We start from the raw sequence: 11,524 nt of genomic DNA, 5'->3' as shown, positions 1-11,524 counted from the left end.
TGAAACGAACAAATTTACCCTGTCACTGTGGTCACCTTAGGTTCCAGGAACTGCTCGCATTACTTAGAAAAGCTGACCCAGTAAACTGTTTTGATGTTGCATGTCACAATGATACTGTACAATATGTTGTTAGTAGCCTGGAGCTACAATAAAGTTGATTCTGATTTTGACAGGTGGATGGTAAGTGCACTGGACCACACTGCAAGAAGTGAGCCTGGCCTGTCAGGGACTCCTCTGCTGTGGTTGCAAAAAGGGATGCAGTGGACAATGCAGATGTGTTAAGGCAGCACTTCAGTGTACTGCCCTTTGTGGACTGTGCAACTAACATTGTGTAGATTATCTGGCTTAATTGAATATGCCATTAGTACCCTGCCTCTGTTGGGTCTTATAGTCCATTGAACATAATTATGTAATACTACTACTAATAAAAGAAACAGTGAAGTACTGCATTCTTGACTCTAAAATGTCACAGTTTGAAAACATGTACCAGACATGCAAAAGTGTCACTTTTCAGCTACAGTCACCTTTTTGAACCCAAATAGGGCAATTGTGTGACACCTGACCCGAAAGAAAACAACATGTTGTCACCTTTTTCACCTCGGGGCTGTTTGCATGCCTGATGTACAGTCAGTACTACATCAATATTACATATTTTGATGGTTTTACTATTATTTAATTCACTGAATGCTAGATATATGTAGTTAGGTAGTTACTAGCATGTTGTAAATAGTTCCACTGTATTCCTCATACTTGAAAATGTAGGATTAGTAACCAGAATCAAGATCCTAGGTGGTCTAGAACCTGAGTTAAAGGTAAAATAACAGCAGGTGGTGGCCATTTTGGAAAATTCCATAAAATTCCATAAAGATATTGCACGGAGACGCCAGACTATTAATGGCAGCCAGCCAGCCACTGTTCCTAAAATTTAGGAAGGGTTAAATGCATACAAATTCTACGTATGTGCAAATGTACAGAAGCAAATACCGCAACAACAACAACTAAAGGGGACAAAATCATTCATTGTTATCTATTCACTAAGTTCACCGTTTTCTAACCTTACCTCCACAGGGGCACGATTATAAAAATACTTGAGGCCTACTGTGACCCTCCCAACCTACTCCGGGCAATAGAGACCATGCACACAGGAACAAGGGCCAAGGTGGTGACCCCAGATGGCAACAGTGAGGAGTTTGACATCCTGGCTGGGGTACTGCAAGGGGACACCCTAGCCCCCTTCCTCTTCATCATAGTCCTAAACTATGCACTCAGGAAAGCCACCAATGGACGAGAGCAGGATCTTGGCCTCACTCTAACACCAAAGCGGTCGAGACGACACCCCACAGTAGTCCTGACAGACATGGACTATACACGGACGACATCAGCCTGTTCTCCGACCACGTGGAACAAGCACAGGAACTCCTGAATAGAGTGGAGTCCTGCTAGTCTAATTCTTCTTGCTGGTATTTTCTCGCCCACCCTTGGTATTCACCAAAGGTGAGCGAGAAAATAGCAGCAAGGAGAATTAGACTAGCAGGACACTGCCAAAGACATCAAGAGCTGCCAGCCAGCACATTGGTGCTGTGGGAACCAACACATGGGCTTTGGACACGAGGCCGTCCCACATTAACATATGTGGATGTACTCAAGAGAGATGCAGGAGCGGCAAAGCACCAACCGGGATGACTGGAAGCGATGATGGAGGGCTCGTCTGAAGACCACCTAGAGGGATTCATAATTTGAAAAATACTGTTTGTTTAAGGCCTGATGCAGTTTTGTTTCATGACATCATGCTGATGTGAGCTGTGATACCTACAGGTTACAATTTCACCCATTTACCTTTTTACCTTCTCTTATTTCATTTATGTATTTGATTCTGCTATTTTCAACACTGTTGAAGATTGTCATTGCCTGGCCTGCTCCCAGCTGCATTACACGTGCATGTGACAATAAACAAAACATAATATAAAAAACATTTATTCTGCATTTCCATGCAAACATTTCCTTCATCTATCTCTATGTCTTTCTCATCAAGCATTCTGTTAACAGTTTCAGTTTGTGTCATGAAGTTCCATTAGCTGCTGATTTAAGCCACAGGTTTCTAAACAATTTCAACCTCCGGTCTGCCCAAACTATGTGTTGAAGTGTCCCTGCAAGACCCCTAACTGCTCTCCGGGTGCCATGTTAATAGCAGCCACTGCTCCTAATGGGTAGAATGGGATTATGTGCAAATGTCCTGTAGCAATATACCACAACAAATAAATGGAAACAATTATTTATAGGTTCACCAATAATAATAATAATAATAATAATAATAATAATAATAATAATAATAATAATAATAATAATAATTGTGTTTTCTTAAGTTGTTTTGACATGATGGATTAGTGTTGCATGCTTTTCTTGGGCACTATTGTCTTCACACCTTTGTGTACGTAGAGATGTGTGAAAGGCATGTGCTTTACTTGAGCAGTGTGGTTTAACACCTTTGTGTACCTAGAAGAGACAAAGTGAAACGAACAAATTTACCCTGTCACTGTGGTCACCTTAGGTTCCAGGAACTGCTCGCATTACTTAGGAAAGCTGACCCAGTAAACTGTTTTGATGTTGCATGTCACAATGATACTGTACAATATGTTGTTAGTAGCCTGGAGCTACAATAAAGTTGATTCTGATTTTGACAGGTGGATGGTAAGTGCACTGGACCACACTGCCAGAAGTGAGCCTGGCCTGTCAGGGACTCCTCTGCTGTGGTTGCAAAAAGGGATGCAGTGGACAATGCAGATGTGTTAAGGCAGCACTTCAGTGTACTGCCCTTTGTGGACTGTGCAACTAACATTGTGTAGATTATCTGGCTTAATTGAATATGCCATTAGTACCCTGCCTCTGTTGGGTCTTATAGTCCATTGAACATAATTATGTAATACTACTACTAATAAAAGAAACAGTGAAGTACTGCATTCTTGACTCTAAAATGTCACAGTTTGAAAACATGTACAGTCAGTACTACATCAATATTACATATTTTGATGGTTTTACTATTATTTAATTCACTGAATGCTAGATATATGTAGTTAGGTAGTTACTAGCATGTTGTAAATAGTACCACTGTATTCCTCATACTTGAAAATGTAGGATTAGTAACCAGAATCAAGATCCTAGGTGGTCTAGAACCTGAGTTAAAGGTAAAATAACAGCAGGTGGTGGCCATTTTGGAAAATTCCATAAAATTCCATAAAGATATTGCACGGAGACGCCAGACTATTAATGGCAGCCAGCCAGCCACTGTTCCTAAAATTTAGGAAGGGTTAAATGCATACAAATTCTACGTATGTGAAAATGTACAGAAGCAAATACCGCAACAACAACAACTAAAGGGGACAAAATCATTCATTGTTATCTATTCACTAAGTTCACCGTTTTCTAACCTTACCTCCACAGGGGCACGATTATAAAAATACTTGAGGCCTACTGTGACCCTCCCAACCTACTCCGGGCAATAGAGACCATGCACACAGGAACAAGGGCCAAGGTGGTGACCCCAGATGGCAACAGTGAGGAGTTTGACATCCTGGCTGGGGTACTGCAAGGGGACACCCTAGCCCCCTTCCTCTTCATCATAGTCCTAAACTATGCACTCAGGAAAGCCACCAATGGACGAGAGCAGGATCTTGGCCTCACTCTAACACCAAAGCGGTCGAGACGACACCCCACAGTAGTCCTGACAGACATGGACTATACACGGACGACATCAGCCTGTTCTCCGACCACGTGGAACAAGCACAGGAACTCCTGAATAGAGTGGAGTCCTGCTAGTCTAATTCTTCTTGCTGGTATTTTCTCGCCCACCCTTGGTATTCACCAAAGGTGAGCGAGAAAATAGCAGCAAGGAGAATTAGACTAGCAGGACACTGCCAAAGACATCAAGAGCTGCCAGCCAGCACATTGGTGCTGTGGGAACCAACACATGGGCTTTGGACACGAGGCCGTCCCACATTAACATACGTGGATGTACTCAAGAGAGATGCAGGAGCGGCAAAGCACCAACCGGGATGACTGGAAGCGATGATGGAGGGCTCGTCTGAAGACCACCTAGAGGGATTCATAATTTGAAAAATACTGTTTGTTTAAGGCCTGATGCAGTTTTGTTTCATGACATCATGCTGATGTGAGCTGTGATACCTACAGGTTACAATTTCACCCATTTACCTTTTTACCTTCTCTTATTTCATTTATGTATTTGATTCTGCTATTTTCAACACTGTTGAAGATTGTCATTGCCTGGCCTGCTCCCAGCTGCATTACACGTGCATGTGACAATAAACAAAACATAATATAAAAAACATGTATTCTGTATTTCCATGCAAACATTTCCTTCATCTATCTCTATGTCTTTCTCATCAAGCATTCTGTTAACAGTTTCAGTTTGTGTCATGAAGTTCCATTAGCTGCTGATTTAAGCCACAGGTTTCTAAACAATTTCAACCTCCGGTCTGCCCAAACTATGTGTTGAAGTGTCCCTGCAAGACCCCTAACTGCTCTCCGGGTGCCATGTTAATAGCAGCCACTGCTCCTAATGGGTAGAATGGGATTATGTGCAAATGTCCTGTAGCAATATACCACAACAAATAAATTGAAACAATTATTTATAGGTTCACCAATAGTAATAATAATAATAATAATAATAATAATAATAATAATAATTGTGTTCTCTTAAGTTGTTTTGACATGATGGATTAGGTGTTGCATGCTTTTCTTGAGCACTATTGTCTTCACACCTTTGTGTACGTAGAGATGTGTGAAAGGCATGTGCTTTACTTGAGCAGTGTGGTTTAACACCTTTGTGTACCTAGAAGAGACAAAGTGAAACGAACAAATTTACCCTGTCACTGTGGTCACCTTAGGTTCCAGGAACTGCTCGCATTACTTAGAAAAGCTGACCCAGTAAACTGTTTTGATGTTGCATGTCACAATGATACTGTACAATATGTTGTTAGTAGCCTGGAGCTACAATAAAGTTTATTCTGATTTTGACAGGTGGATGGTAAGTGCACTGGACCACACTGCCAGAAGTGAGCCTGGCCTGTCAGGGACTCCTCTGCTGTGGTTGCAAAAAGGGATACAGTGGACAATGCAGATGTGTTAAGGCAGCACTTCAGTGTACTGCCCTTTGTGGACTGTGCAACTAACATTGTGTAGATTATCTGGCTTAATTGAATATGCCATTAGTACCCTGCCTCTGTTGGGTCTTACAGTCCATTGAACATAATTATGTAATACTACTACTAATAAAAGAAACAGTGAAGTACTGCATTCTTGACTCTAAAATGTCACAGTTTGAAAACATGTACAGTCAGTACTACATCAATATTACATATTTTGATGGTTTTACTATTATTTAATTCACTGAATGCTAGATATATGTAGTTAGGTAGTTACTAGCATGTTGTAAATAGTACCACTGTATTCCTCATACTTGAAAATGTAGGATTAGTAACCAGAATCAAGATCCTAGGTGGTCTAGAACCTGAGTTAACGGTAACATAACAGCAGGTGGTGGCCATTTTGGAAAATTCCATAAAATTCCATAAAGATATTGCACGGAGACGCCAGACTATTAATGGCAGCCAGCCAGCCACTGTTCCTAAAATTTAGGAAGGGTTAAATGCATACAAATTCTACGTATGTGCAAATGTACAGAAGCAAATACCGCAACAACAACAACTAAAGGGGACAAAATCATTCATTGTTATCTATTCACTAAGTTCACCGTTTTCTAACCTTACCTCCACAGGGGCACGATTATAAAAATACTTGAGGCCTACTGTGACCCTCCCAACCTACTCCGGGCAATAGAGACCATGCACACAGGAACAAGGGCCAAGGTGGTGACCCCAGATGGCAACAGTGAGGAGTTTGACATCCTGGCTGGGGTACTGCAAGGGGACACCCTAGCCCCCTTCCTCTTCATCATAGTCCTAAACTATGCACTCAGGAAAGCCACCAATGGACGAGAGCAGGATCTTGGCCTCACTCTAACACCAAAGCGGTCGAGACGACACCCCACAGTAGTCCTGACAGACATGGACTATACACGGACGACATCAGCCTGTTCTCCGACCACGTGGAACAAGCACAGGAACTCCTGAATAGAGTGGAGTCCTGCTAGTCTAATTCTTCTTGCTGGTATTTTCTCGCCCACCCTTGGTATTCACCAAAGGTGAGCGAGAAAATAGCAGCAAGGAGAATTAGAGTAGCAGGACACTGCCAAAGACATCAAGAGCTGCCAGCCAGCACATTGGTGCTGTGGGAACCAACACATGGGCTTTGGACACGAGGCCGTCCCACATTAACATACGTGGATGTACTCAAGAGAGATGCAGGAGCGGCAAAGCACCAACCGGGATGACTGGAAGCGATGATGGAGGGCTCGTCTGAAGACCACCTAGAGGGATTCATAATTTGAAAAATACTGTTTGTTTAAGGCCTGAGGCAGTTTTTTTTCATGACATCATGCTGATGTGAGCTGTGATACCTACAGGTTACAATTTCACCCATTTACCTTTTTACCTTCTCTTATTTCATTTATGTATTTGATTCTGCTATTTTCAACACTGTTGAAGATTGTCATTGCCTGGCCTGCTCCCTGCTGCATTACACGTGCATGTGACAATAAACAAAACATAATATAAAAAACATGTATTCTGTATTTCCATGCAAACATTTCCTTCATCTATCTCTATGTCTTTCTCATCAAGCATTCTGTTAACAGTTTCAGTTTGTGTCATGAAGTTCCATTAGCTGCTGATTTAAGCCACAGGTTTCTAAACAATTTCAACCTCCGGTCTGCCCAAACTATGTGTTGAAGTGTCCCTGCAAGACCCCTAACTGCTCTCCGGGTGCCATGTTAATAGCAGCCACTGCTCCTAATGGGTAGAATGGGATTATGTGCAAATGTCCTGTAGCAATATACCACAACACATAAATGGAAACAATTATTTATAGGTTCACCAATAATAATAATAATAAATATAGCAGCGATAAGCGGGGCCAGGGAATAGAGAGAGAGAGAGAGAGAGAGAGAGAGAGAGAGAGAGAGAGAGAGAGAGAGAGAGAGAGAGAGAGAGAGAGAGAGAGAGAGACTAATGAGGAGTGAGTGAGGGCAGGTGTGATTATGGATTGAGAGGGAATGACAGCAGGTGAGGTGGGTAGATCCAATCCATGGGAATAGGCCAGGTGGACTGTTGCTGTTGCTCACTTTCTAAAAGAACATAATTATGAGAAAGAGAGAGAGAGAGAGAGAGAGAGAGAGAGAGAGAGAGAGAGAGAGAGAGAGAGAGAGAGAGAGAGAGAGATAGAGAGAGAGACGGAATAGATTGAAGAGAGAGAGGGAGACGGAATAGATTGAAGAGAGAGAGAGATAAACGGAATAGATTGAAGAGAAAGAGAGAGAGAGAGAAACGGAATAGATTGAAGAGCAAGAGAGAGAGAGAAACGGAATAGATTGAAGAGAAAGAGAGAGAGAGAGAAACGGAATAGATTGAAGAGAAAGAGAGAGAGAGAGAGAGAGAGAGAGAGAGAGAGAGAGAGAGAGAATCGGAATAGATTGAAGAGAGAGAGAGAGAGAGAGAGAGAGAGAGAGAGAGAGAGAGAGAGAGAGAGAGAGAGAGAGAGAGAAAAGGAATAGATTGAAGAGAAAGAGAGAGAGAGAGAGAAACTGAATAGATTGAAGAGAGAGAGAGAGAGAGACTTGGAAAAGGAATAGATTGAAGAGAGAGAGAGACATGGAAACGGAATAGATTGAAGAGAGAGAGAGCGAGAGAGACATGGAAACGGAATAGATTGAAGAGAGAGAGAGAAACATGGAAACATAATAGACTGAAGAGAGAGAGAGAGATGGAAGCAGAACGGATTGAATGGACATCTCAACCTATTGCCATTAACAGGAATCGAACCCTCAACCTTCGGATTGACAGGCTGCAACACTACCTATAGTGCTATAGCTTTGTACAGATTGAGGTTGTCTGTTGAAGATAAAAGTGAACCAGTGAAAGCAGCCGACCTACAAGCTCAGAAATACGTTGCTATCTGAAAAGTTGTGAGATTGTAGATCGGAGAGAGAGAGAGAGAGACATGGAAACGGAATAGATTGAAGAGATAAGGATAATTCCTTTAACAGGTCTGTTCATGAAAGTCCTTGCGGTCTTGTTTCCAATGAGGGCCTGTGAGCAATTAGGGGTTAAGAGTCTTGCTCAGGGACAAATTTCATTTGCTGGCCTGGCCTGGAATCGTACCTGGGGCAACTAGGGCCTCTGGCTCCCTAGGCTGGCTCACTAACCACTCAGCTATGGCCGCCCCTCAAAAGAGAGAGAGAGAGAGAGAGAGAGAGAGAGAGAGAGAGAGACATAGAAACGGAATAGATTGAAGAGGGAGACATGGAAACGGAATAGATTGAAGAGAGAGAGAGAGAGAGAGAGACATGGAAACGGAATAGATTGAAGAGAGAGACATGGAAACAATAGATTGAAGAGAGGGAAAGATGGAAGCAGAATGGATTGATTGGACATCTCAACCTATTGCCATTAACAGGAATCGAACCCTCAACCTTTGGATTGACAGGCTGCAACACTACCTATAGTGCTATAGCTTTGACCAGGCTGAGGTTGTCTGTTGAAGATAAAACTGAACCAGTGAAAGCAGCCGATCTACAAGCTCAGAAACACGTTGCTATCTGAAAAGTTTTGAGATTGTAGATCGGCTATTTTCAGAATTAAGTATGTCATACATTGCAAAAACAGACCTTCTCAGATAAGCATTTCATGTTATCTTTATCAATTGCATATGTATTCATTAATACAGTCTTGTAGTTTGCAATGCACTTTAAATGAAGTCTCCACCAAATGAGGCTTGAACCGGCAACCTTCATGTTGTGAAACATTCACTTAAGCGGGAAGCCATTGGACCAACAGACCTGATACAGTGAAAACGGAGGTCAGACAGATGATACCATTTCACGCAAATAACTGAAAAATCCTGGGTTTAAGTGTTTTTCAAACTGCTCAAAATTGCGAACAATCTAAGGGCGGAGAGAGAGACATGGAAACGGAATAGATTGAAGAGAGAGAGACATGGAAACAATAGATTGAAGAGAGAGAAGGATGGAAGCAGAATGGATTGATTGGACGTGTCAACCTATTGCCATTAACAGGAATCTAACCCTCAACCTTCGGATTGACGGGCTGCAACATTACCTATAGTGCTATAGCTTTGTCCAGGCTGAGGTTGTCTGTTGAAGATAAAAGTGAACCAGTGAAAGCAGCCGATCTACAAACTCAGAAACACGTTGCTATCTGAAAAGTTTTGAGATTGTAGATCGGCTATTTTCAGAATGAAGTATGTCATACATTGCAAAAACATACCCTCTCAAATAAGTATTTCAGGTTATGTTTAACAATTGCACATGTATTAATTGACACAATCATGTTGTGTGCAATGCAACTTTAATGAAGTCCGCATCAAGTGAGGCTTGAACTGGCAACCTTCAGATTGTGAGGCACACGTTTAAGGGAGAAGCCATTGGACCAACAGACAAGAACCTGTGAAAAAGGAGATCACACAGATGATACAGTTTCACGCAAATAGCTGAAAAATCCTGGGTTTAAGTGTTTTTCAAACTGCTCAAAATTGCGGACAATCTAAGGGGGGAGCTTACTGGTCAACTAGATACATGTGTTCCTCATGAGTCAAGGCACATGTGTAAGCAGGTTTAATGGCTGTCGGCCAAACGAGGCATGACTTTTGCCTGTTTAAAGTTTGCACTTTCAAAAAATCGCTATAGCGCCCCCCTTTAACCAATTGGAGTAAGATTGGTTTCAGTAATATTTGGAATGACCCTCAACATTAACACAAAGTTTCAAAGAAATGTGAGTCTGCATGTATGTGTTAGGGGCAGATGAATAATTGTCATAAAACTGCAATATTCATTGGCTCATTAAAGCTTCATTTTTTCACTTATGGAAAAATCTTGCTGCTTGTTTGTCGGCATAGGTCCAAAGTTCATGTGTAAAACGTTTCGTGCAGATTACTCAAAAATCCCAGGAGGAGATAGGTTTTAACTGTTTTTCATATAATTCAAAATGGTGGGAGATCTAAAGGTCAGAGGTCAAAAGTCAGAGGGTTAAAGTTGTTCATCATGAGTAGACGCATGTGTGTATTGAAGTTTTATGGCTGTAGGTCAAACAGGGCATGAGTTGTACCTGTTCAAAGTTGGCATTTTCAATTGAGTGCTATAGCGCCACCTTTTGACGAAAGATTGTGAGATTTATTTCTTGATAGTTTTTCATGACCATCTACCATATGGCCGACAGCAAAAAAAGCGACAGCACGGTTCACCCAGAACTGCGAAAAGTGGCAGAAACAGAAGAATACGTACAATAATAAAACAGGTCCAGAGCTGAGCTCTGGCCCCGTAATAATAATAATAATAATAATAATAATAATACATGCATCCACACACACATAACTGAGCGCATTCAACTAGTTTGGAGCTACGTTTAGCCTTAGATGCTTTTGCCCTATAGAGAGCACATATTCATCAGCTTTCCAAAGCAGAACATTGATTATTACCATTTAAGAGTGCAAGAGTGTTATATAACCCATTTATTTCACAAAATAATGTGTTGGCAAATTACCAATATTTGTATAAAGTTATACTGGTCTCAATTATGTCACTTTCAGCCCTGGTCTTCACTGACTGAAGTAGGGGTCACATGAATCACATTAGATTCACAGATTAGAGATTTTATGTATTTTCCCCACAAGTTATTTTCATTCAAATAAAATGTGATTGAACTTGCACTAATAATGACTTTAGTTGATATTTCCCTATTTAAAATATAATATGTCTTAATTATTAATAAGTATAGCTTGCAGATTGGCTATTTTCACAATTATAAATTGTTTTAAAATAATAATAAAAAAAGAACATACAAGGTTTCCAAAATTCCATCCAACAGCGACAATATATAGCCTATATATGGTTCTGTATCAGTATATGAGTCAGTTTTAGCAGATTTCATTCTAATTGGCTAATATGACTGGGTAGGTAAACCTGGCCTGGCGGAGATATGCCCTGTTGCGCACAGCAGAACAACAGATGAAAGCAATGAACTTAAACGAGGACTGGCCTGCGCAGCAAAAATGTCTCAAACTATGTCAAACTGTCACTTTCTAGTTGCTGAAATAAACTTTCCATTTAGATCATTGTTGACAAACGAACAGAACATGATGTTGTTTGCAAATTGATTATTTATTGTCCATTTGTTTGTGAGGTGAGATCACAGCTTCTCTCTACTTTTGTGTGATATTGATAGCATACAACTTTGAATTTGTTTGCAGTTAATTCCTATTGCTTACTGGATATTAAGAATTTGGGGATTTCGTTGTATTTTGTCAAATGTATCGCTGTATCAAGACAAAATAAGCGTCAGGTTTTTGCGATTAGATGTGCAGTGCACACTGCGCTGCC

Source organism: Gymnoscopelus braueri (assembly GCF_963280865.1).
Source record: "Gymnoscopelus braueri genome assembly, chromosome: 1".
NCBI lineage: Eukaryota > Metazoa > Chordata > Actinopteri > Myctophiformes > Myctophidae > Gymnoscopelus > Gymnoscopelus braueri.
This window is presented reverse-complemented; position numbering follows the sequence as displayed.